We start from the raw sequence: 27922 nt of genomic DNA, 5'->3' as shown, positions 1-27922 counted from the left end.
AAGAACTAATGAGAATAAAGTGAAAAAGCAAGTTAGGAGTTTGTTTCTGATCTGGCATGTAAGGAGCTTGGAAGTCATCACTCAGTCCTAACAAAAAGTAAAATTCTGAACAACTGAAAATCAACAACTCTTCTTACATATGTCAGAGAATTGAGGTCCCACGGCAAACTGCTGCCCCAAAATGGGAGAGACAGACAGGCAAATTCGAATCACACTTACTGGAGTACAAACCCAGGAGCAGAAACCTCCATGGGAACCAGGGCCAGGGTAGTAAAACCGAAATTGTACTTAATGAAATGCTGGAGGCTCGGTGTGGAAAACTCTGAGAATTAAAAATTCGGGGAGGGGGCACTCTTATGGGGACATCCATGCTTTTGTTAGTGTTACCTCCAGGAGTTCTACCAAATTCTCACAGTGAAGACCAGAGAAAAATTCCTTCCTGCTTCTCTCAGAAGAGGGGAAAAGTAACCATTTCAACATATGCCAGAGCATTCTGTTCAACAAGATCTGCCCTCAAAAGAAACTATTTTACCAGAGACTAACCTATATGGGGTTTTATTAGAGCATAATTGATTGAGAGGAAGAAAGATACACAACTCCAGCTCCTTCCAGGAACCATAAGGGTAAAGAAAGTCTTTCAGCAGAAAAAACAACAAAGGAAACCTAGCTCCACACAAAGGAATGACAAGCATCAGAAATGATAACTACATATGTAGTTTATAGGTAAACACGAAGATTTTTTCTAAGTATTTAGATCTTTTTAAAAGACAACTGACTGGTTACAATAAAAATAACAGTGATTTATTATCAGTGTTACAGCATATGTAAAAGTAAGGTGTATGAGAACAATTGTACAAAGGCTGGGAGCTAAGAAACAGAAATATGCTTTGTAAAGTTCTTGTACTAAATGTGAACTGGCATATTATCAAATGAAGATTTGACTGTAATAAATTAAAGATATATACTAAAAACCCTAAAGCAGCCACTAAAATAACAAAACAAAGAGTTATAGCTAATAAACCAAAAAAGGAAGAAAAATGGAATCATAAAAAAAAACTCAATCCAAAAAGAATTAAAAGGGAACATAGAACAGATGAGACAAATAGAAAACAAATACAGTGATGATAGATTTAAATCTAACCGTATCAATAACCCCATTTAATACAAATGGTTTAAACAACCCAATTAAAAAGGCAGAGATTGTCAAATTGGATTAAAAAAGGCAAGACCCAGTTGTATGCTGCCTACAAGAGTCCTACTTTAAAATTTAAAGACACAAATAAGTCAAAACTAAAAGGATTGAAAAAGATATCCTTTCATAATACTAATCTAAAGAAAGCTGGACTGGCTATGTTAATAACAGACAAAGTAGATTTTAAAGCAAAGAATATTACTAGGTCATCGAAACTCATTTCAAATTGATTAAAGGGTCAATTCATCATGAGATATAACAAAACTAAATATTTATATACTTAATAACAGAGCTTCAAAATGCATGAAACGAAAACTGATAGAATTGTAAAGAAAAATAGAAAAATCCACAATTACATTTGGAGAATTTGATACCCCTCTTTTATAATTAATAAAACAAAGAGATAGAAAATCTGTAATGATATAGAAGATTTGAAAAGCATTAATAACCAACTTGTCATAATTGACATTTATAGAAAATTCTACCTAAGAACAACAGAACACACATTCTTTTCAAGTGCTTAGGGGACATTTACCAAGACAGATCATATTCTGGACTATATAAAAAAGTCCCAATAAACTTTTAAAAATTCAAATCATATAAAATATGTTCTTTAATCCCCTTAGAATTAAAAGTTAATAACAGGAAGATCTCTAGAAAATCCTCAGAGACGTGTACAAGAATACTAATGACAACTTAAAATTACCAAAATACTCATCAAAAGGTGAATAAATAAACAAATAACAATATATCCATCCAATGGAGTACTATTCAGCAATAAAAAGACTGAATTTGTGCTACACACAACATAGATGAATCTCAAAATTTTGTTGAGTCAAAGAAGCCAGATCATAAAAAAGTACATATTGTATGATCCTATTTATATAAAGTTTCAGAAAATTCAAACTAATCTAAAGTGACAGAAGGCAGATCAATGATTGCCTGGTGATGAAGAAGGGGGACATGGAGGGACATGCCAAAGGAATTAAGTTCTAACTGTAAAACTTCAGATATTAACCAGCTGGAGAGGAAGACATTTGGAGAATTAGTTTCTCTTCCTTCACATCAAATTCAGCCCCTTGTCTGGGAGGCTTGCCTCAGTCAACACATGGGATTGTGACTTTGACTCTCTTTGTTCATGGAAATAGCATTAAATGATGCAGGGAAGCACAGACAAATCAGGGAAAACAAGAATGCAGCAAAAGCAAATGTTATGAACAGCCAGTAGCTCTTTATTTAGGTTTCTGTCTGTGGGACAAAGAAGATTTTTTTTTTTAAGTTACTTAGAATTTTTTTGTTTTTGATGTTTTGACATTTGTTTTTTGTTCGGTTTTTTTTAACATCTTTATTGGCGTATAATTGCTTTACAATGATGTGTTAGTTTCTGCTGTATAACAAAGTGAATCAGCTATACATATACATACATCCCCATATCTCCTCCCTCTTGCGTCTCCCTCCCACCCTCCCTATCCCACCCCTCTAGGTGGTCACAAAGCACTGAGCTGACCTCCCGGTGCTATGCGGCTGCTTCTGTGGGACAAAGAAGATTTTTGAAAGTGGTTTTTAATCCATTTCTCTTAAACCACAGTAACTATAAGATTCTGGGCACATTTTGTCAACCTCTGACCGAGACCTTTTCTCACTTATAATAATTTTATTATGTGTCTCTAAACTGGATTCAGAAGAAAAAAAAAATGGGGGTTACATATAGGTTTTACTGACAGGAGCAGCCAGTGTAAGGAACAAAGATGAGAGAGGATTTGGTAACACAAGAAAGCATTCCCATGAAATCCGTTTCAAATGAAACTCAGGCCCCATGCAGGAACAGTGCTGCTGGCCTGCAAAGCAAATTGGCGCCGAGATGGGAGTGCAGTTTCTTTGCAAGGATGAAGGACTAAGTTCCCTGAGGACAGATCACAGTCATAACGTGCTGACATTTGGAAACCATGGAACTCTTATATGGCTGCTTCTGGGACAGGGCAAACCCTCACTTGACCAGCTGCTGCCATGAGGTCTTATCTGCATGTTCTTGATGTGATGCTCTGAGTTTCCTCCTCTGTGATCCAACCATTTGGTATTAGCTTATTTCTACAGGTGAATTACAAGTGAATTCATCTCTTCTTCAAATCTCTGGCAAGTGCAGAAATCCTCATGAGCCTCTGCTCCTGCATTCTAGAAGAGGCATGCCTCTATATCACCTCTCTCCCGTGCGTTTAAATTATTAAACACCATTTTTAAAGTGCTTTTCCTACTTCCTAGGCATCAGCTTAGTTGGTGTGAGGTAAGCAAGGCCAGTATTACTGCTCCCATTTTGGGATGAGGGGTCTGGCTCAGGGAGGGTTAGTGGTTTGCCCTCAGTCTCACAGGGAGCCGGCAGACACCCAATTGTTAGACAAATAACAGCGATTTACTCCCTTTAATTTGTGTTTGTACTTTCTAAGTGACCAACTGCATTTAGAAATGACCTAAATGATTCTTTTTTCTACTTTTTGAAGCTGATATTTTTGTGCTGTCATGAGGAACACATCAACTTCTATAAATGAACAATATTATATGTAGGGCTAAGCTTTTTATGTTTAACAAAGAGTAAGAAAAAAATCACAATCTACTGGTCCTAGTGGTAAGGAAGGGACAGGATGGCAACTGGTAATAGTTTGCGGCTATACTGGGGCTGGATAAGCACTGGGGGAGGAAGCAGAAGGAAGAGGGACTTTCAGACACTCTAGGAAGTTGCCTGGGAAAACCTGCAAAAGCAAAGCAGGGCAAGTGAAGCTGTGAACTTCACAGAACTCCCCAGGACTAAAGCTTTTGAATAATGAGTCAATACAATTCACATACTAATTGTAGTTGAACTCCCGTAATATATTTGTACGTATTTTCCTGAAATAAATAACATTTTAAAATTATTTTTAATAATTCCTTTTGGTTTAATACTTGGTCAAACCCTGTATCTGTCAAAGGCTCCTTCAATCCAGTATTATTATCAGATCTGGAAGAGATCTGATTGGGGATTTATTTTGTAAGGAACATGACTGTGCACCCCTTCCACCTGTCCCAACAAAGTGACCTTGGCCGCTAAGGATGCCCTCAGCCCACACAGGGTCCTATATTGCCTGTACATTTTGGAGACAGATGTTTTCTGACCGGTACCCGGAAAGTATTAAGCATGTACCATTGTGAATTTTTAACTAACAACTACTAGAAACAGTAAGCTTTTCTTTCCCTGCATTTGATGATCCCATCCATTTAGCCACATCTTCATTTTATGGGTGCACTAGAGATTTAAATGGTGGAAAGATGAAGGGCGGGATGGAAAAGATTAGAAGGGAAAGAAATTTTTCACAACCTATCAATACCTGAGCCCTAGCCCCAGCATCCCCACTCCCAACACCCTTTTTAATAAAACACTAGGTTTGGTGATGTGGCAGCCGGTACCAACCACAACCACAGTGTCTGTCCCATGTGGAGGAACACAGAGCTCCTGACCCACCGTCTGCTCTTTCTTCCGGCAGTGCCAATGGGCCACTGCTTACTCACGCAGTCTCTGGGATGAAGGAGAGCTTGTGTCTCTGAGATGGCTGCCTGGATTTCAGGAGGGTAGTTCTCATGGCGGAACAGGTTAACTGGACTACTCAGGAATCTGGATAGCTCTTGACTCCTCGGCCCTGTGATCCTATCAGCTGAGCTCCAATGATTCCACTCCTACCCAAGGGTTACCAGGCCACACTTCCTAGTCAGAAACTGAGGTTGAGACTGTGTCAGGTAAAGGGACAAGGCGATCATTCAACATGCACAAAAGTACTACCAACACTTTTGGAGAGCAAGAGAAGTGTATCATGGGATTTGGGATGGTAGGGACCTGTCCTGGGGCAGGGCGAGCTCCAGAGCCAAGGACTCACTCAGCCAACCCCACGCACAGCTGGCAGAGGTCTCCACCTGCCAAAGCCTGGCCAGTTCATGAGGACTCATCTTCCCTTAGTGGGCCGGGAGTTCTCTGGAGAGAAGTGGCCATAACTGTCTGATATTCTCCCAAATCACGCTGAAAATAATCAAATAAGTTCACCTACAGGAAAACAGCTTGTCTTCCAAGGCCTCAGAGTGTAGTAGAAGAGAAAAATGCAAAATGATCATTGCAATTGAAACATCATTAAAGTTTGTTTTTAAATTTTCAAACATACACTGTTAAATATGTTTTAATAAAGAAAGTTTCAGAACAGTGTGAAGCATCTTATCCCACAAATACAAAATTTTAAACGTGTATTTAAGTTAGTAGAAGCATAGGAAAAAGTCTGAAAGAATATGCCACAAATTATTTAAAAATTATAACCAGATTATGAAGGACTTTTCTAAATTGTACATTTCTATATTATTTTAAATTTTACTTACGATGAGCATGTATTTTTTATGTTACTTTTTTTTTCAATTTTATTTATTTTTTAACATCTTTATTGGAGTATAATTGCCTTACAGTGGTGTGTTAGTTTCTGCTCTATAACAAAGTGAATCTGCTATACATATACATATATCCTCATATCTCTTCCCTCTTGCGTCTCCCTCCCACCCTCCCTATCCCACCCCTTTAGGTGGTCACAGAGCACCCAGCTGATCTCCCTGTGCTATGCAGCTGCTTCCCACTACCTATCTATTTTACATTTGGTAGTGTATATATGTCCATAACCATTTTTTTTTAGATTCCATATATATGTGTTGGCATACAGTATCTGTTTTTCTCTTTCTGACTTACTTCACTCTGTATTTTTTTTAATATAAGGTAAGAATGATTCTTTTAAATAAATTCAAGCCTTTAAAGACTATTCAATACCATGGAGAATTTTCTTTAACCAAACAGATTATAGAATAGTATATACAGTACAATATTGATTTCTTAATATTTGTAAATGGTTATATTAAAAAATACTAAAAGGAAATCCACTGAAATGTTAAAAGTAAGCAATTTGGGGGTGAATGAATTGTAAGTGATTTTTTAAAATAAATTTATTTATTTATTTGCTTTTATTTTGGGCTGTGTTGGGTCTTCCTTGCTGCACACGGGCTTTCTCTAGTTGTGGCGAGCGGGGGTTACTCTACGTTATGGTGCACGGGCTTCTCATTGCCATGGCTTCTTTTGTTGCGGAGCACGGGCTCTAGAGCGCAGGCTCAGTAGTTGCGGTGCGTGGGCTTAGTTGCTCCGCAGTATGTGGGATCTTCCCAGGCCAGGGATCGAACTCGTGTCCCCTGCATTGGCAGGCAGATTCTTAACCACTGCCACCAGGGAAGCCCGTAAGTGATTTTTATTTTTCCACATTTTCTAGATTTATGGCATTTATTTTAAAAAACTGCAAGGAGATAAGCCATGAAAAGTGGACTCAATAACACCTTGAACATATACCTATCTAGGGAAATCAGGAAAAGACTTACCCACGCAGGTAATCCCCATGAGAAGTGTGAAGTATTCACAGAAATTCAGCAATGGATGGGTGCGACTCTCAGAGGGAACAGTATGTGAAAGGACATGGAACAAGAAAGAGAATGGGGCTTCCCTGGTGGCGCAGTGGTTGAGAATCTGCCTGCCAATGCAGGGGACACGGGTTCGAGCCCTGGTCCGGGAAGATCCCACATGCCGCGGAGCAACTAGGCCCGTGAGCCACAACTACTGAGCCTGCGCGTCTGGAGCCTGTGCTCCGCAACAAGAGAGGCTGCGATAGTGAAAGGCCCGCGCATCGTGATGAAGAGTGGCCCCCGCTTGCCGCAACTAGAGAAAGCCCTCGCACAGAAACGAAGACCCAACACAGCCAAAAATAAATAATAAATAAAAAAAAAAAAGAAAGAGAATGAATGTAGTATTCAAGAAACATCATGTGGTTCAGCATGAGCTTGTCAAGTGGGAAAGAGTGAAACTGGATGAGAAATTAGGCCAGGAGGTGGGGCCCAATGAAAGGGAATCTACTTTGTGCTAAAGAGTCTAGACTTGAGGGGGAGGAGGAGTTGGAGGAAGGTGGTCAAAAGGTACAAACTCCCAGTTATAGGAAAAACAAGTACCAGGGATGTAAAGTTCAATATGATGACTACAGTTAACACTGTTGTATGATACATTTGATAGTAGTTAAGACAGTAGATCCTAAAAGTTCTCATCACAAGGAAAGAAGACTTTTGTTTTTGTTTTTAATCAATATGAGATGATGGATGTTCGCTAAATTTATTGTGGTAATAATTTCATGATGTATGTAAGTCAAATCATTATGCTGTATACTTTAAACATGTAAAGTGCTGTATGTCAATTATATCTCAATAAAACTGGGGGTGGGGGGAGAATCTAGACTTGAATCTGGAAGCCAAGGAAGTCACTGATGGATTTTAAGTAGGGGAGTGACATGATTTGATTGGTGTTTGAAATCGCTGGCTTCACTGTAGATGATGGAGTAAAATGAGGGAAGACAGATCAGGCTTTGCAGTGGTTACGGTTAAGAAGTAATGAGATTAAATCTAGATGTGAGAGATCATTAGGAAATAGCATAGATGGGACTTAATAACTTATTGCGTGCTCATGGGGCAGGGGTTGGGATGAAGGATGAGTCCAGCAGGATGCCCAGGATTCTAACCTAGCAATGATTTACCTCATGGTATTCTTTTCCAAGAATAAGCCTTAGTGGGGGAGGTTCAAGAAGCGGACTGGGGGTGAGGAGGTAATAGAATAATTCATTTCATTTTGGATGTACTGAGTTGAAATGACTGTGGGTCATTCAGGTAGAAATACCCAATTGGCAGACAATAATAATATGGATCTGGCTGTCAGAAGAGACAATTGGACAAGAGAAAAAGATTTCAGAGCTATGAGTTACATGTGGTAGTTCACCTACCAAGGGTGCAGATGAGATAACTCATGGGGAATTAGACAGGGGAAAGGAAAGCCAAGTTGAGCATGGAGCTCTGAGGAGTACCAATGTTAGATGATCAGTGAAGAAACAGGACCCGTCAGACAGAATTCAAAGAGGGAGTCAAAGGGACTGAGATGGGTCAGGAAAGCAATACCCGAAAAGTTAAGAGAGGTGCACCAAAATGATGGAGAATTCAAACCAAGGCCTGAACCTCTCTTGTGGCTCTTAGGAAAAGCACACATCACCTTTTAGAGGGCGGTGTTTTGGAGTGATGGAGGTTGGAAACTAGAATGGAAGGAGGTGAGAGGCTGAATAGAAAGACTACTTCCCAGTAATATAAAGTTAATAATGCTGCTCATGGTAAACACTTTGAATAATACCAAAAAAGAAGGAATGCAAGTTAACTATAATCCCCCCATAATCATTACTAACACTTTAGTGTACAACTCTCTAATCTCTTTCCTAGTAAAAATTTTCACATAATTTAATAATCTTTCATATACTCCTATCTCTCCCCCAAATTCTTGATCCATGGTTTCAAATTCCTTTCCATTGAACATCTAACTTACATTCTAAATTTAGTTCCACATCTTCAGTCCCAAGTAGAATCCCCCCATCCAACCCGCCCCCCCACCCCGGCCACGACTTTGTTCTTCCAGTTAATGACAAGACCATTCTTTGACTCAAGCCTTGGAGCCACCTTTGACTCTTTCTTCCATGTCAACTCCCACAGCCAATTAGGCACCAAGGTCAGTGAGTTAAACCCCTGTGGTATTTCTCTGATTCAACTGTTCTTTGTGTACCCACCATGTTGATGAGCTCCCTCACTCATAACCTCATCTCTCCGTGACTAGACTTCTGGATAAGCCTCCTAGATGACCTCCTTGTTTCCTGTCGCTATTCTTTCTTACTGCTTGATTGACAGTCCCCAAGTACCGCATTATCAAGTCACTCTCCTGATGGAGACTTTCAGTGGCTTCCCATTGCCCACCAAAGTAAGCACCAACTTCCCACCCCGGCATTCAGGATTCCCCGAAATGTAATTTATTCTCCATCTAAATACTCCCACAAATATATTTCATATTTTTCCCTTCTAAACTCTGACTCTCCTTCTTTTGATAGTTTACCTACCCATCTGTTATAGGTTGAATGGGGTCTTCCCCAAATTCATATGTTGAAGTCCTAACACTGAGTACTTCAGAATGTGACGCTATTTGAAGATCCGGCCTTTAAAGAGGTAGTTAAGATAAAATGAGGTCATATGGGTGAGCCCTCATCCAATATTACTAATGTCCTTAAAAGAAGAGGAGATTATGATGCAGACCTAGGGACAACCCTGTGAGGACACAGCAAGAAGGTGTCTCTAAGTCAAAGAAAGAGGCTGCCAAAGAAACCAAACCTGCCAACACCTTGCTCTTGGACTTTTAGCCTCCAGGACTGTGAGAAAATAAACTTTTGCTGTTCTTTTCTGTTGTTGGTACTTTGTTGTGGCTGCCTAGCAAACTAATGTACCACCCTTCACGGTCCACATCTGTTTTCAAATTCTCCACGTGACATTTTCTGTTCTCTCTCCTTGGGACTTGTATGACCTTCTGTTACTGCTTATTTGCTTATTTATTTGCTTATTTGTCCTTCTGTGTGGTATCTGGGATTCTGCCTCGTCCCCCACAATAGACTACTTTTTATTCATCTCTAAGGCATCATTGTGCCTAACTCAGAGCCTTGCAAGTGGTAAGTATTCAAAAACCACATACTGGATTGTAGTAAAAAGAATTTTATTGCAGAATAATTCATTTAAATATTTCTGTATTCCAAAAAAAAAGGAACAAGATAATTCATTGTAAGCAGTAACAAAAATGTCATTCATTTTCTAGAAACTCTGCAGGTACCAAGCATTTTCCTCTGACACTGAATATCCAAGGAAAGAAAGTTATTAGGCAAACCAAAATAAATGTCTATTATTTTAAAAGTGTAGATAGGTAAGTTTTTCCCTTTTTACACTGTAACATGCTATAAGTCCATGGCTAGTCAGTGTAGCAGAGTGAAACAAGCATTGGTTTATGAGTCAGACTAACCTGGTTCCACACCTGGCTCTGCCATTTACTGGCTATATAACCATTATTAGAGTAGCTCACCTCTCCACCTCTGCTTCCTTCCCTGTAGGATGGAAATGTCCATAACTGTTTTATAGGATTGCTGTGAGGAGTGAATTAGAAATAAGATTAGAGAACCAGGTTGGAGTCCCAGCTTTCCACCATTATCAGCTAAGTGACCTGTGACAAATTACTCAATCGCCCTAAGCCTAAATTTTCTCAACTATAAAAGGAGGATGATGATAATAATAGTTCCAAGCTAATAAGGCTGATGACTTGGGTGCCTGAAACAGTCTATAGTCAATATATGTCAAGTAATATAATAAGTCAATATTGAAGTGTCTAATGCAGAGCCTACCACATTAGAGGATATCCAATAAGTAGCACTTTTATTATTATTACTTTTACTGGGAGGATTTACATCAAAAATACAACTACTATCATGAGGGAAAAGAAGTCTTTTATTACATGCAATTATAGTTTCTAAGGGAGGACTCTAGTATTTGAAGGAATTTAATCTTCTCCCAAATGAAACTGGTTTTGAGCTAGAGCACTGACACCACAATATGTAATCTCATCACTTTTAATCTCTTCTACTGATAGCTTTGGTGTCTGTGGTTACCGCCCTCTTTTAGCAGCCAGAACTCTACATGATAGAGTTATTTCATGCAATGGTGGACAGAGAGATGAAGCTCTTGGTGACACTGGCTCAGTTATATGACAAAATGGGTTGTTCCCTCAGCCTAAAACACTGATATGTGACTGGGCCCCTCAGCATGAAGCCACAAGAGCATTCAGACAGAAAAACTCCAGAGGGGTCCAAACCAGGGAATAACAAAGGATATTAGAAAAATTTATCTTTTGTTTTCTAAGGTTTATACACCCCTTTCTGGAATACAGAGGAAAAGCATAAATGGACAATAATTTTTCTCAATAGTTAGTACTTACATATGGGTTTTGGTATTAGCACAAGACTATTAACTCTCTTCTCAAATCTCCACTACATTGAAAACTCTACTGTGTCAAGCACATAATAAGAGTTTAGTAAATATTCCTTGAATTTCAATTAATCACTAAATTAATATCTATTTCAATGACTTCTGTAAAATAAAACCTTAGATAATGTGTCAACCAGAATGGGACAGCAGGAATTCATCACATTATCTGCTTTAAAAAGTAACTAATGAGAAATAAACTTATTACATCCAAACAACATTTATTCTGTATCTATAATATGCCAAGTACATAGGCTTTCAAAAAATAAAGATATGTTAGATTCTCTATCCTCTCAAGAGGATTAAATAGATAAATAGATAAATCCTCAATTCAATGGGCTCTCAAGGAAAAGAGAATTCTAGAAGGGCTCTGCTCCCTTCCCACCACCTTCCTCCATGAACAGTGGGGCAAAGTTGTAAGAAAGGGAAAGCGCAGCTTCTGGCCTTCTCTGTTCCGCTACCGCTCTTCTTCTCTCCACTAGCTCTTGGCGGAGTAGCCTCTGACTTTGTGCAGTGGAATTTCTGGAGCGAAACCTCAGAGTCGTAGAACACTGTAGCCAGAGGCCATCTTAGAGGTCTCCTTGCCCTGTGGTTCTCAAACCCTTGGGGGCATATCAGCTCACTTGTGGATATCTTTCAAAACAACATTTGCCTGTCCCCCAGACTCAGATATGTCCTGGATGGTGTGAGGGGTAAAATATGCCTGCAGCACTGTCCCTAGTTGAGAACCACTGGTAAAACCTGAGATTTTGACATAGTCCACAGGAAACACAAGGAACCTGCCCAAGATCACAGTGGAACCTCAAATCCAGGTCTGCTTACTCCAAATACTAATCCTTCTCTAACCCTGGAATCCCAGGGTTGAGCTTTAGCTTGAGCTTTAGGAAGTCTGATGACCCTCCTAAAATTTTATACAAAATTTGGATATGTGTGAATATGTACAGTTAACTGGGGATAGGGTCCATGGCTTTTAACAAACTCTCAAAAAGATCCATCACCCAAAAATTTAAGAAACATAAGTTCAAATTTGCATTGGCTGTTTCCCAGGCAATTCTACAAAATGTCTGGGTAGAGTAAGGCAGGACCAGCTACGTTTGACTGGGGGTTAAAACCCTCACATCATGAGATATGAAGAATGCAGTATGAGCCCCACTGTATAAGAACTCCTCAATGTACCCCTGGACTTTTGCCTGAATTCTCCTTGTTATATATAATTATGTATATAATAAAATACATAATTAGTTTTCCCTATTTGAATACAGATGCCCCTGGAGAAATAAAACAAGTCATTACCACACACAATGGAGATGAAGTCATCATATAGCTTCCAAAGTACCCATGGAGGAGCTGAAAGCAGATTTGGAGGATGTGAAGGAGGCAGTGGGACCGCAGAGACACCACACCCAGAGGAACGGGGACAGCCTGACAGAGAAAGAAGCATGAAAATAGGAGACAAGTGGGCCTCAAAAGCCCAAAACATCCCTGTTTTCCTTTAATGACAGCCCTTCACGATATAAATTTAAACCCACTGCAAAAGATCAGAAGCCTCATGAGCAAACTGATTATTTGACTGAGACCACTCTAAGCCCTGGCATTCTCCATCAAACAAATAAATAGGTAAGTAAAAAATAAATAAATCACATGACAGCCAGAGAAACATCATGTTGCCCTGAAGGATTCCACTAGCACCTGACAGAGTTAGCTAGAAGCTGGCACATCGTCTAGAAATGAGAGCTCACTGAAGATGCCCCCTCATTGGCAGCCCAAGCCACGTGGCTTCCCACTGCCTCTTTACATGCCTGCATCAGTGGCTCCATGCCTTCTGCTCTCACTGAGCTGTGAGACCCAGAGAGCCAGCGGAAGCAACCACGTTTGCTAAATAATCAGGTATTCCAGCCCTTTGGACCTTACCCACACCTTACATTTAGGGGCAGTTAGCCATCTGTACACGACCTACAGAGGGATTTGACAGATATGCGGGTTCCTGATTTCCTTGACTATATGTTGATACTTTGACTATATGCTGAAACGATCAGGCTATCAGGGAAGGGTCCATCCATTTCTTATGAGGCAGGTCACTGCGGGAAAAATTTTATTCTCTTGAGTGCCATAGATCCTGCTGACGAGTTACCCCCCTGACAGCTGTTTACACAGCTAAAGAGCTCCTCCTGCTGAATTCTCATCAAGGAACTAGCTGCAAAAAGCAGCTCCCCCTTATAAGCCCTGCATGTAGTATACTGTCAGCTACATAATGTTTCTAATTCTTACCTGGGAACAATCCATTAAAAATTAATTATTACTTGAAGGGAGCAAAGATAGAAAATACCAAGTATTTAGTCCCTAAAATTATGTTAAGTGAATTAGAGACAAGAACTCTAGACTTGAGCAGTATCTTTGTTCCCAAATGCACAAGGTGTTAGGCTCTCCAGAGAAACAGAACCAATAAGAGATGTGTGTGTGTATATCCAGAGAGAGAGGGAGAGAGAATATATACATATATATGTGTATATATACATTTACATATAAAGAGATTTATTATAAAGAATTGGTTCATGTGATTATGAAGGCTGAGAAGTTCTACAATCTGTCATCTGAAAGCTGGGGACCCAGGACAACTGGTGCTATAGATCAACTGGTGCTATAGATCCAAGTCCGAAGGCCCAAGGACTAGGAGAGCTCATGATGTAAGTCCTAGTCTGAGGACAGGAGAAGACCAATGTCTCAATTCAAGCAGCCAAGAAGAAAGCAAATTCTCCCTTTCTCTGCCTTTTGGATCTATTCAAGCCCTCAAATGACTGAATGCTGTCCACTCACTTTGAGGAGGGCTTTACTCAGTCTACTGATTCAAATGCTAATCTCTTCTTGAAACACACTCACAGACAAACCCAGAAACAATGTTTAAACAAATATGTGGGCATTTTTTGGCCCATCAAGATGACACATAAAATTAACCATCACTTACACCTTGTGGCACTTGTCAGTTACATAGACTGTTAATGCTGGAGGAGACTGGAGTTAATGCTCTCATTTAAAGGTGGAGAAACTGAGGTCCCTAGTGAAGTTAAGAGACAGAATCTCACAGACATTTGATGGTCATGCTGGAAATAAAACCCAGACGGACTATGCCATTTTTTTTCTTACTACCACAGTATGATAATTGTTCTTACTACCCAAATAGTTCATCACCCATTTCTGGTGCATTTAACATTTTTAATTAATTGTTTAAAACTAGGAAGAGTCCTCCTTCCAGAAGATAATTTTTTCTTCCTTTTTTCTCCTCCTCTTCCCATTGCCTTGCCATGTCCCTCATCATTCTTTCATCTCAGAAACACTTTGGCCAACTCATCAGCCATCTTGATAACAGTTCTGTTGCCTCCCAACAGTGAAACCAGGGGTGCACTTCTTAAGACATCATAGATGCGCTATGAGAAAAGTGCTGAGTCCATTTCTACTGGACAAATTTCATGGCAGGGTTTTGTAACCAGGTCCCTTACGCCTCTCAGAAGTTGACAACAGTGGGTTGAGGCATCTGACATTCAGACCTTCTTCCAGGCTTTTCTTTCCCTTCAGAGAAGGATTCTTTGCTAGACAACTCTTGTCAGGTGCTTTTGATGAGCCCTCCATATCTTTTCCCAGCCCAAAACTTTACATCCAGAGGTGTCGATGAAGTCGTGTGGGGCTACAAAGAGAGGTTGGAACCACTCTTATCTTGAAAAGCATCAGATGCCCTTAGCTCTTTCTATGGCTGGTAAAGCCCAGGCTCAGAGAGTCTTCCCAGCCTCTGATATCACCCAGAGGACATTCCAAATCTCACCTTAGTCCTTTGGCCAGAGAGTCTTATCTCCCAGTCTTATCTTCCTATGTGACTTCATGATGACTGCGTCAGTTTACCTAGAAAGGCCTCTATCTTCCCTCAGTGACCACTTGCCACTGACCACTGGCCTAGATATGTGACCAACCACGTCACCATTCTTAATTCCCCTTTAAAGAATGTCATTTGAAGTATACAATAGGGCAATGCTTAAAAATGGTTATGAAACTCCACTGTCCCTCTGCCTGTTACACCCCACCAGAGGGAATTAGAGTGTTTGCTCACAGCTTCTGATGAATACAGATACCAAGAAAATCACCAGGTTTATGTGTGAATCCACTGGGCATCAAATATTCATCTTTTTCCTAGTTCAAGGATTTTTCTCAAAATATCTTTGAATCATATATATATATATATATATATATATATATATATATATATCTTTTTTTTTTTAATTCTATGTACTGGGCATATTGCCAAGAAATACAAAACCCAGTCTTCTGTGTCCAGGTTGAGTTGAAAAGCATTTTAAAAGTGTTTGTGATAACATTTCTTATTAAAGAACCTCCTTGCCTGGCACACACTCACATTCCCAAATACATTCTACTCCCCCACATCTCTGGTGACTTGGTCCAATTGAATAAATACAAAGATTAGGGTCTGTGGTTTGTGAGGGAAGCTTGCAAGATGGAATCCACCATAAGCTGGGCTTTTTTGTCATTGATTTCAAAGGGAATTTTCAGAAACAGACTGTCCAAAGAGAACAATTGGTTATGTACTTAAAGATTGCAGGCTCTGCACATTTTCAGCTCTCTGGGGAGTCGGGTGGTGGTGAGGAATGGAGAGCCCTTGAAATACGTGCTCAGAGCACTGGAGTGCATACACACTGGACTCCTCCTTGTGATTGGTTTATTCAAAGCGGAAAATGTTATGCAAACACAAAGAACTGTCTTCAGGGAGGACATATTTCACATTCTTGTCCTTTAATGGGCCTAATGATATAAAATTGCATAAAATAAGTATTGCCACTAAATGAAAAGTACAAATCTCTTTCCTTCTTGCTATCTCATTTCCCTCAAGGAGACTCTTTCAAGCACTCTGCTTTATATAGCCTGTGCTAATTTCTCCATAGCCAAAGGACCACTGGGGAGAAATTTATATCTAAAATATAGACATATGTATTAGGATTCCTCAGGAAAGCTATGATTCAATGACATTTATAGGGGGGAGAAACCAATATAGACTATTCTTACTCTTACAATGATGTTTCTGGAAAGGGTATCATAGGTCAAAATGATATAAGTGGAAACTGATTTAAGTGTGTGTATATGTTTGTGTGTGTTAAGTTTCTGACTACGATCTGATGCTCAGATTTGATACAAATGGCCCTAAACAACATATTTAACCAATGATATTTTTTTTTTCCTCAGGTAGATCACACAAAGGTAAGGACAACATAATTGGGTAAGCGTAGAAACTCTGAGCAGATAGTGTGCAATAACCTTTGAATCATGCCTCAGGAAGTGTCCTCGCAGGCATGTTTTGTTCAGTTCACCCCCAGAGAGCAGTATGTGGAATTCCTCTCTTTACCCCAGTTTGGATAAGAGACTTAGCTGATCAGAAAACACAGTGTGCTCAGACCCAAGAGATACAGAAAGCTGGGGCCTTGTGAACCCAGAGAGAAGCCATTCTCGGGATAAGCAGCCTGCAGCAGTCAAGGGAAAAGGGGCCTCTTTGGAAATGAGGTTGATTAGGATATTGTGCTTAAAACAAACTTTGAACAAAGACTAAAAGCAAAGGCCATTTAGAAATAGTCAAATATCCCATGTGGCAAGAACAGCTCAAGAAGCAAAATTCAAACAGAACAAGAATAGAAACTGTTCTCTAAGGGGTTTTGCCAGTTCCTTCTTGAAGAGGGACAGAACATCAGTGTTTGTTGTATATAATGAGGCTTAAAATCACTGCATATGGTTTTGATTACACAAAGTAGGTCCAAGCATTTTCAACTCATTCTTTTTTCATCTTCCTAAGGTCCCAGTGCAATATCTCTAGATGAAGATACTGGGGCTGAATGAACCTTATTTGTCACTTGTCTGGTGAACTTAAGATTCTGACTCTGAAAGTGAGCTCACTAGGGAAGTATCACTCTTTACAAAATGTTGCTTTACGGGTTTATTTATGTTTTGGGCTACTATTAGATACAAATGGATAATATAAAGATTTAAGTGTATAAAAATCAATTTAACAATGTAGCATGATAATAAGTCATGTAAAATTGTTTTATATGATATAGTATAAAAGTGTTTCATAGAACACTCATTCCTTGCCTTATTCCTACTGGAAAAGAAATGACAGATGAAGGAGCACTTTCATTAGAGTCTCGGAATTAAGAAGTTCTTCTTTCAACAAGATTTTCATAGAAATGTGGAAAAAGTAACCAGGGCACCTTGATTACTAAGAAACTGATCTGGGAATTCTTGTTTACCTGCCTTCCATTTACCAGTATAAATTTCTACGGAGCAAATGTCCACGTTAGAGATTAAGTTTTTGGTGATTTTGCTGTTCTCAAAAGAGGACAATCTCGCCACTGTCTTGAGCTGATTTCTCACCAGCATCTCCAGCTTCATGTGCGTGCTGATGTTATGAAAGGTAAGTGTATGTACTTTTAAAATTCCATTATTCAATACATGTTGATACATGCATGCTGTATTGCCTGAAATAGACACTAAATTTATATTTATTTATTGAATGAATGAATGACTATGTGGAAGGTACTCTGCAAGAATGTGAAGAATGTTTAGATGAATAACATTTATTGTATATTAGAGATTTAAGATATACTTTTTAATATTTTTACATCTCAATTAGAATGCTTCTTACAGTCAATAGTCAAAATTACCATAGGCAATGGGTCTCTTTCTTAATGGTACACAAATTAATGCTGCATCTTACAATTGATGGTACCTTTGATTTGATGATTATGTTACGTCACATATCTAACTGACAGAACATGGCTTGTGCAAAAACCTTGGACAGGAACCAGAGTACAGTTTTCCTGACTCTTGGCCGAATACATCGTACCACACCACTTTACATGATAAAAATTTCATAAATAATCCCAATCTGCACTGACTTCTTTTTCCTTTTGGTCAAAAAGCTATTTGGTTTAAAACTGGCTGTTTGTTTTTATCAAACATACCAGATGTGACACATTTCAATGAGTTTTTCTTCAAAGTAAGCACCTTTGAAAATTAGACACTTTTATTCTATTGATGTTGTCATAGCACAAAACATCCCTGGGGTTTGTTTGATGTCATTTTCAGAGGAAGCTTATCTGTTAGAAAAGAATGCCAACCTTCTCACTTAGAACAGTAGTACTATTACTTCCTAGAGGGCATTTCAGAAATTTGCAGAAGTGATTTGATTGTAACAATGATTACATTGCCACTGCCTTTTAGTAGGTATAAGTCAGGGACAAGCTTGTGCCTAATCTTTGTTGAAAGCTCCCTACTTTTCCATCCCCTACTCCTTTGGTCCCTGTAAAAAACCTCATATGCCACCCGCTGCAGACATCCCAGCCCAGGTGGACACCCCAGCCCGTACATCCACACCGTCCAGGGAAGAGATCCATAGAAGAGGCTGTACAGGCCCTTCGGGCAGGGAATTCTGGGTATGCAGGGAAGATGGTCCAGAAAGGGGGAGCAGCTGGATGGGCACATCCCTTGGGTCCCAAGGACTCTTTGCTCTCTTGGGGTCAGAGTAGGGTCCTGGACTGCCTGGGGCAATACTGGTCATGCTGCCCTGCAGGCACAGCCCAGCACAGCCACGCAGTGTCCGTCCTGATGACTCCCAAATGTTCTGCCATACCAAACCACTTCAAACATAAACTGGTTCATAAAAATCCTTAGAAGTGTTTATAAGAAGCTACTCAAAAAGCCCAATCTTCTAGAAGGACTTTATTTGGAAGAGAGAAGCCTGTATGGAATAAAGATGTTGTCATAAAAATTATCGACCAGCTTATTCACTGAACACATGCTGTCTACCAATTTCAACTATTCATTTAGTTGGAAAGCTTGTCTGCGCAATAGTGCAGTTACCACAAAAGCAAAGAAACTTTGTGCAAACAGCTAATAGATGAGATCTGAAAGCCTTGTAACAGATTTAAAACTACGTAAGTAGTACAGAGATCTCACTGAATTTCATTAATTAGGGTTGTTTTAAAATATCCCATGTTATTGCCTACTTATATATACATAATTTAAAATTTTCCTAGTGCAATGATAAAAATAATATATTGACATTATTTCTTTGGGGGTTACCTGTTACTTTGCAGTCTTACTCTGTTACTATCCCTCTAGTTCTACCACACCATTTCTTTACAGGTCCCTACATTACATTACTATTTGTTTTCAAATGTACCCTTTGCTCGCTTTGCCTGTGGATGGCTAAAACCTCCAGGGCCTTTGTCTGTACTAGAACCTGAGTGTGGCCTCCACAGGCCACAGGACCACAAGGCAGGAACTAATGTGCCACCTCATTTCTATTTTTTCCCATAGCATAACACAGAGAATGATTCTCATACTACACTTAAAAGTCAAGCCCAGCATGTTATTTGCCATATTACACTTTCTCATGACTTGTACAATTTATCTTGGCCCATTACCTCTATTTCAGTAAGGCCATTTCCCTTTCTCTTATAATAACGCGTGTCACTGAACATCTGCATATGGGAAGAAATGAGGAAGGGAGGTAAACTCCAGCCAGAAGCCGGGCAATTCCCACACCTCAGTTCCCAACATCACAATAGGCTTTCTTTTGCACAACCTAGAAATCCCTCACTCCCCTTCAAGGAATCACTCTGTGATCCAGAGGGGAGGAAAGGGCATGTAAGAACACAGTAAACAAGTCCCCAATTCAACAAGATTTGAAATGGTATTCAAAAATGGAAACTGATTATTTGCATTTGAAAACTGAAACAAGGAGTGATCAGAAGTACAAAAGGCAAGTAAACCATAAATATAAAAGTAATGTTACTCTGCAACCAGTTAAGCCAACCGTGCTCTTTTCCCCATGGGAGCCCCATGGGCAATGGCCACAAACAGCAGCCTCCTTGGTAGTGTATGCAGCCTTTTGCTCATGTGGGTTGTCCTAAGGGACCTTGGAGACAAGCCTTTCCAGTGGACATTCATGCCTGACCTCATGCTGTCCCCAAACTAGGCTCCAGACATGTATGTGGGGTAACTTTGGAAAGCCCTAGAGCATAGGGGCCAGGGTCCACTTCGGCCAAGTCATCACGTCCATCCACACCAAGCTGCAGAACAAGGAGCATGTGACTGAGGCCCGACGCAGGGCCAAGTTCAAATTCCCTGGCTGCCAGAAGAGCCACATCTCCAAGAAGTGGGGATTTACTAAGTTTAATGCAAGAGAATTTGAGGACATGGTGGCAGAAAAGGGGCTCATCCCAGATGACTGAGGGATCAAATACATTCCTAATAGTGGCCCCTTGGACAAATGGTGGGCCCTGCACTCATAAGAATCTCAGCGCTGTTCCCTCCTTACTCACACCCCTCAATAAATCCTACTTTCCTGTCCAAAAAACAAAAAGGAATGTTAAACATAAGTGAAAACATTAAATATACCAAAACAATTGCTCAGAAGAGGAAAACTGAATGCAACATAAATCTGTAGAGGAGTTATGATGTTTGTTAATAGAGCCAACTTCGTGCTACATTTTGTTAGTTAGGAGCATGAACTCATGAGAAACACAAAGTCCTGCTGATTGTGGGGACTGCTACCTCCTCAATCCCCTCTATTCTGCTCATCTAAGCTCTGTCTCCCCCTCCTCTTGAATCTTCAGGCTGAGACCTTTGGTGCACTAACCACACACAATATCACACATCTGTGTGCACCAGTGACCAGCTAACCCATCCGTCTATCTGTGCTCACAGCCCAGCTTACAGTATAATACTTTAGTCACGTGTTTGCTGTCATCATGATCTCCTTTCACAACAAAAGGGTTTTAGACAACATCCCCAGGAACAAAAGTATAATCAACAGCAAAGCTTTTCAATTCTTCCTACTTAAGCATGTGTAATCTATTTTTATTCCACATGCAGGTACAATTCACTCTCCCTTTTGCTGGACTAGCTACAAAGAGATGGAATGCCTTAAAATAAAGATTCAATGGTATAAAAAAAATAGGAAGTTTTAGTGGGAAATGTCCTGTGAAAGGAGTCCTAGATCCAACTACGTCACTGGGTACTTACTGTGTGACCCAGGTCATGCTAAACAGCACCTTCCTGGACTTGGGTAGAGCAAACACCCTGAGCAACAAAACCCAGAATAATGTTTTCCTCCCTTAAAAAAAAAATCCTAATTCCTTTACAGATCTTTTGTGTTACATTCACCTTTCTTCTTCTGGGCAAATGAACAACTCATACACCAGGCATCATGCTAGATGCCCAGAAAACAAGATGGATATGAACATGGTCCCCACTCCAGGTACATTCAAATCTGGTGAGAGAGATGGTCATATATACAAATAATTACAAACAGAGGCATGTAGGGAGGAACACTGGTGGAAAATGATCAATTCTTCTCAAGAGAGCTGCCTCATTTGTGACACCAAAACCTTCCCTGCTCGTATACAGAATGTTGTGAGGATCGAATGGGACACCATATGTGAACGCACTTTCCTGTCTTTCTTATCTGGTCACATCTAAACTGTAGCGTTGGGCAAATTGTCAACAGACAAAGAGGAGATAGGGCAAGTCATAGTTCATATTTCACTACTTTCCCAGATTAGTTCACCATATTAAGGTAACTGATTCTAAAAGGCAGCCTTCCCTGCAGCCAGCGGGTTAAGAATCAGTTAGAACTGAGAAGGATAATATGCAAGATGTTGCAAGCTAGACGCCCAGCATTGACTTTCGTACGTTAGTGTGCATCATCCAATCCCTCAGTGGGAAGACAGGATAACAAGTGATGAATCACCTTGTAGATCATAAGGTTGTATGCACACTAAATGAATCTTTGTACTGTGGCATCCATGCGACGTTTGGCCTTGATTTATAATTCTGTACAAAGTTCGTCACTGCTGGAAAAGGGTAATAAAATAACAAGATAAAGTTGAATTAAAAGTACTTCTTCAGGAGATGAGGGGTCTGAGAACAGCTCACAGGAGTGTGACCTGTGGCTCTGGCCTCAGGACAGCTGGCTGACCAGGAGCAGGGAGCATGGACCATGGGGAAAGCTTCTCAGGGTTCTTTCCTCTACCAGGCACTGCCAGCAGCCAGCAGGCCCTCATTCCTCAGCCTAATCCTTCGGGTTCCCAGCAGCAGCTGCTGATGGCTGTTCTAGCTATCAAGGGCAAAGAGGAGACAAAAGCCCAAAGTGTTTTCTAAGAGGCCATTTCTTTTTGCTCTTATTAAAAACACCAAGCAGGCCAGCTAGCTGGAGGCACGAACTTCGGGAAGCCATGCTGCCAGCCACAGGCGAAGGGCCATATGCCTATTATGCTGGAACTACTCTACTGGATTCCTGGACTTCTACAAAGGCACTCTCATCCTTGGGTATAACTCTGGGTTCTTCAGGGGCTCCCAGATCATGCTGAAGGATGAGAGCCAGTTTACGAGACACTGCAAGGTCCACAGCCAGGACCAAGGGTACGTCAATGGTGCTACAGATAGCCATTGCCAGGAGAACGACCAAAGACTAGCAAGAATTGTTGAATGAGTGCACCATTTTTGCCATGTGGCTGACAGCGTCTTGGTGCTCCGGCTGGGTGTTAGGCCTGAGCCTCTGAGGTGGGACAGCCGAGTTCAGGACATGGAACCACCGTAGAACTCCTGGCCACACGTAATATCAATCGGCAAGAGCTCTCCCAGAGACCTCCATCTCAACGCTAAGACCCAGCTGCACTCAATGACCAGCAAGCTCCAGTGTTGGAAACCCCATGCCAAACAACTAGCAAGACAGGAACACAACTCCACCCATTAGCAGAGAGGCTGCCTAAAATCATAATAAGGTCACAGACACCCCAAAACACATCACTGGACACAGTCCTGTTCACCAGAAAGACAATATCCAGCCTCATCCACCAAAACACAGGCACCAGTCCCCTCCACCAGGAAGCCTACACAACCCACTGAACCAACCTTACCCACTGGGGGCAGACACCAAACAGAATGGGAACTACAAACATGCAGCCTGCGAAAAGGAAACCCCAAACACAGTACGTTAAGCAAGATGAGAAGACAGAGAAACACACAGCAGATGAATAAGCAAGGTAAAAACCCACCAGACCAAACAAATAAAGAGGAAACAGGCAGTCTACCTCAAAAAGATTTCAGAGTAATGATAGTAAACATGAACCAAAATCTTAGAAACAGAATGCAGAAAATACAAGAAACATTTAACAAGGAACTAGAAGAACTAAAGAGCAAACAAACAATGATGAACAACACAATAAACAAAATTAAAAATTCTCTAGAAGGAATCAATAGCAGAATAACTGAGGCAGAAGAAGAGATAAGTGACCTGGAAGATGAAATAGTGGAAATAACTACTGCAGAGCAGAATAAAGACAAAAGAATGAAAACAATTGAGGACAGTCTCAGAGACCTCTGGAACAATATTAAATGCACTAACATTCGAACTACAGGGGTCCCAGAAGAAGAGAAAAAGAAAGGGACTGAGAAAATATTTGAAGAGACTATAGTTGAAAACTTCCCTAATATGGGAAAGGAAATAGTCAATCAAGTCCAGGAAGCACAGAGAGTGCCATACAGGATAAATCAAAGGAGAAACACGTCAAGGGACATATTAATCAAACTATCAAAAATTAAATACAAAGAAAAAATATTAAAAGCAGCAAGGTAAAAGCAACAAATAGCATACAAGGGAATCCCCATAAGGTTAACAGCTGATCTTTCAGCAGAAACTCTGAAAACCAGAGGGAGTGGCAGGACATATTTAAAGTGATGAAAGGGAAAAAACTACAACCAAGATTACTCTAGCCAGCAAGGATCTCATTCAGATTCACCAGAGAAATTAAAACCTTTACAGACAAGCAAAACCTAAGAGAATTCAGCACCACCAAACCAGCTTTACAAGAAATGCTAAAGGAACTTCTCTAGGCAGGAAACACAAGAGAAGGAAAACACCTACAATAACAAACCCAAAACAATTAAGAAAATGGTCATAGGAACATACATATCGATAATTACCTTAAATGTAAATGGATTAAATGCTCTAACTAAAAGACATAGACAGGCTGAATGGATACAAAAACAAGACCCATATATATGCTGTCTACAAGAGACCCACTTCAGACCTAGGGACACAAACAGACTGAAAGTGAGGGGATGGAAAAAGATACTCCATGCACATGGAAATCAAAAGAAAGCTGCAGTAGCAATTCTCATATCAGACAAAATAGACGTTAAAATAAAGACTATTACAAGAGACAAAGAAGGACACCACATAATGATCAAGGGATCAATCCAAGAAAAGATATAACAATTGTAAATATTTATGCACCCAACATAGGCGCACCTCATTACATAAGGCAAATGCTAACAGCCATAAAAGGGGAAATCGACAGTAACACAATCATAGTAGGGGACTTTAACACCCCACTTTCACCAATAGACAGGTCAACCAAAATGAAAATAAACGAGGAACCACAAGCTTTAAATGATACATTAAACAAGACGAACTTAATTGATATTTATAGGACATTCCAACCAAAAACAACAGAATACACTTTCTTCTCAAGTGCTCATGGAACATTCGCCAGGATAGATCATATCTTGGGTCACAAATCAAGCCTTGGTAAATTTAACAAAATTGAAATTGTATCACTTATCTTTTTGGACCACAACGCTATGAGACTAGATATCAATTACAGGAATAAAACTGTAAAAAAAAAAACCACATGGAGGCTAAACGATACACTACTAAATAACCAAGACATCACTGAAGAAATCAAAGAGGAAATCAAAAATTAACTAGAAACAAATGACAATGAAAACATGATGACCCAAAACCTATGGGATGCAGCAAAAGCAGTTCTAAGAGGGAAGTTTATAGCAATACAATCCTACCTCAAGAAACAAGAAAAATCTCAAATAAACAACCTAACTTTACACCTAAAGCAATTAGAGAAAGAAGAACCAAAAAACCCAAAGTTAGCAGAAGCAAAGAAATCATAAAGATCAGATCAGAAATAAATGAAAAAGGAATGAAGGAAACGCTAGCAAAGATCAATAAAACTAAAAGCTGGTTCTTTGAGAAGATAAAACAAAATTGATAAAACATTAGCCAGACTCATCAAGAAAAAAAGGGAGAAGACTCAAATCAACAGGATTAGAAATCAAAAAGGAGAAGGAACAACTGACACTGCAGAAATACAAAGGATCATAAGAGATTACTACAAGCAACTTTATGCCAATAAAATGGAAAACCTGGAAGAAATGGACAAACTCTTAGAAAAGCACAACCTTCTGAGACTGAACCAGGAAGAAATAGAAAATATAAACAGACCAATCACAAGCACTGAAATTGAAACTGTGATTAAAAATCTTCCAACAAACAAAAGCCCAGGACCAGATGGATTCACAGGTGAATTCTATCAAACATTTAGAGAAGAGCTAACACCTCTCCTTCTCAAACTCTTCCAAAATATAGCAGAGGGGGGAACACTCCCACACTCATTCTATGAGGCCACCATCAACCCGATACCAAAAGCAGACAAAGATGTTACAAAAAAAGAAAACTCAGGCCAATATCACTGATGAACGTAGATGCAAAAATCCTCAACAAAATACTAGCAAACAGAATCCAGCAGCACATTAAAAGGATCATACACCATGATCAAGTGGGGTTGATCCCAGGAATGCAAGGATTCTTCAATATACACAAATCAATGTGATACACCATATTAACAAATTGAAGGATAAAGACCATATGATCATCTCAATAGATGCAGAAAAAGCTTTCGACAAAATTCAACACCCATTTATGATAAAAACTCTCCAGAAAGTAGGCATAGAGGGAACTTACCTCAACATAATAAAGGCCATATATGACAAACCCACAGCCAACATCATTCTCAATGGTGAAAATCTGAAACCATTTGCATTAAGATCAGGAATAAGACAAGGTTGTCCACTCTCACCACTACTGTTCAACATAGTTTTGGAAGTTTTAGCCACAGCAGTCAGAGACAAAAAAGAAATAAAAGGAATCCAAATCGGAAAAGAAGAAGTAAAACTGTCACTGTTTGCAGATGACATGATACTATACATAAAGAATCCTAAAGATGCTACTAGAAAGCTACTACAGCCAATCAATGAATTTGGTAAAATAGCAGGATACAAATTAATGCAGAGAAATCTCTTGCATTCCTATACACTAATGATGAAAATTCTGAAAGAGAAATTAAGGAAACACTCTCACTTACCATTGCAACAAAAAGAATAAAATACCTAGGAATAAACCTACCTAAGGAGACAAAAGACCTATATGCAGAAAACTATAAGACACTGATGAAAGAAATTAAAGACAATACAAACAGATGGAGAGATATACCATGTTCTTGGATTGGAAGAATCAATTGTGAAAATGATTATACTACCCAAAGCAATCTACAGATTCAATGCAATCCCTATCAAACTACCAATGGCATTTTTCACAGAACTAGAACAAAAAATTTCACAATTTGTATGGAAACACAAAAGACCCTGAATAGCCAAAGCAATCTTCAGAAAGAAAAACAGAGCTGGAGGAATCAGGCTCCCTGACTTCAGACTCTACTACAAAGCTACAGTAATCCATACAGTATGGTACTGGCACAAAAACAGAAATATAGATCAATGGAACAGGATAGAAAGCTCAGAGATAAACCCACGTACATATGGTCAACTAGTCTATGACAAAGGAGGCAAGAATATACAATGGAGAAAAGACAGACTCTTCAATATGGTGCTGGGAAAACTGGACAGCTATATGTAAAAGAGTGAAATTAGAACACTCCCTAACTCCATACACAAAAATAAACTCAAAATGGATTAAAGACCTAAACGTAAGGCCAGACACTATAAAACTCTTTGAGGAAAACACAGGCAGAACACTCTATGACATAAATCACAGCAAGATCTTTTCGACCCACCTCCTAGAGAAAGGGAAATAAAAACAAAAATAAACAAATGAAACCTAATGAAACTTAAAAGCTTTTGCACAGCAAGGAGACCATAAACAAGATGAAAAGACAACCCTCAGAATGGGAGAAAATATTTGCAAATGAAGCAACTGACAAAGGATTAATCTCCAAAATATACAAGCAGCTCAATATCAAAAAAACAAACAACCCAATCCAAAAATGGGCAGAAGACCTAAATAGACATGTCTCCAAAGAAGATATACAGATTGCCAACAAACACATGAAAGGATGCTCAATGTCACTAATCATTAGAGAAATGCAAATCAAAACTACAGTGTATCACCTCACACCAGTCAGAATGGCCATCATCAAAAAGTCTGCACACAATAAATGCTAGAGAGGGTGTGGAGAAAAGGGAACCCTCTTGCACTGTTGGTGGGAATGTAAACTGATACAGCCACAATGGAGAACAGTATGGAGGTTCCTTAAAAAACTAAACAATCCCACTACTGGGCATATACCTGGAGAAAACCATAATTCAAAAAGAGTCATGTACCACATTGTTCATTGCAGCACTATTTACAATAGCCAGGACATGGAAGCAACCTAAGTGTCCATCGACCGAGGAATGGATAAAGAAGATGTGGCACATATACACAATGGAATATTACTCAGCCATAAAAAGAAATGAAATTGAGTTATTTGTAGTGAGGTGGATGGACCTAGAGTCTGTCATACAGAGTGAAGTAAGTCAGAAAGAGAAAAACAAATACCATATGCTAACACATATATA

At 39.7% G+C, this 27922-nt stretch overlaps 1 protein-coding gene and 1 non-coding gene across 4 annotated transcripts in view; one reads left to right on the top strand and one right to left on the bottom strand.

Moving 5' to 3' along the window:
- The window catches only part of KCNAB1 (potassium voltage-gated channel subfamily A regulatory beta subunit 1), a 420969-nt gene that overhangs the window by 344055 nt on the left and 48992 nt on the right, over positions 1-27922 (bottom strand). The window lies entirely within an intron of this gene.
- LOC137766852 (small nucleolar RNA SNORA70) lies at positions 20002-20136 on the top strand. Its single transcript, XR_011074386.1, has one exon. It is a non-coding gene; the product is annotated as a small nucleolar RNA SNORA70 (small nucleolar RNA).

This window comes from Eschrichtius robustus, chromosome 6 (genome assembly GCF_028021215.1).
Source record: "Eschrichtius robustus isolate mEscRob2 chromosome 6, mEscRob2.pri, whole genome shotgun sequence".
Classification (NCBI taxonomy): domain Eukaryota; kingdom Metazoa; phylum Chordata; class Mammalia; order Artiodactyla; family Eschrichtiidae; genus Eschrichtius; species Eschrichtius robustus.
The sequence above is the reverse complement of the archived record's forward strand: the minus strand, read 5'-3'. Positions and strand labels throughout refer to the sequence as shown.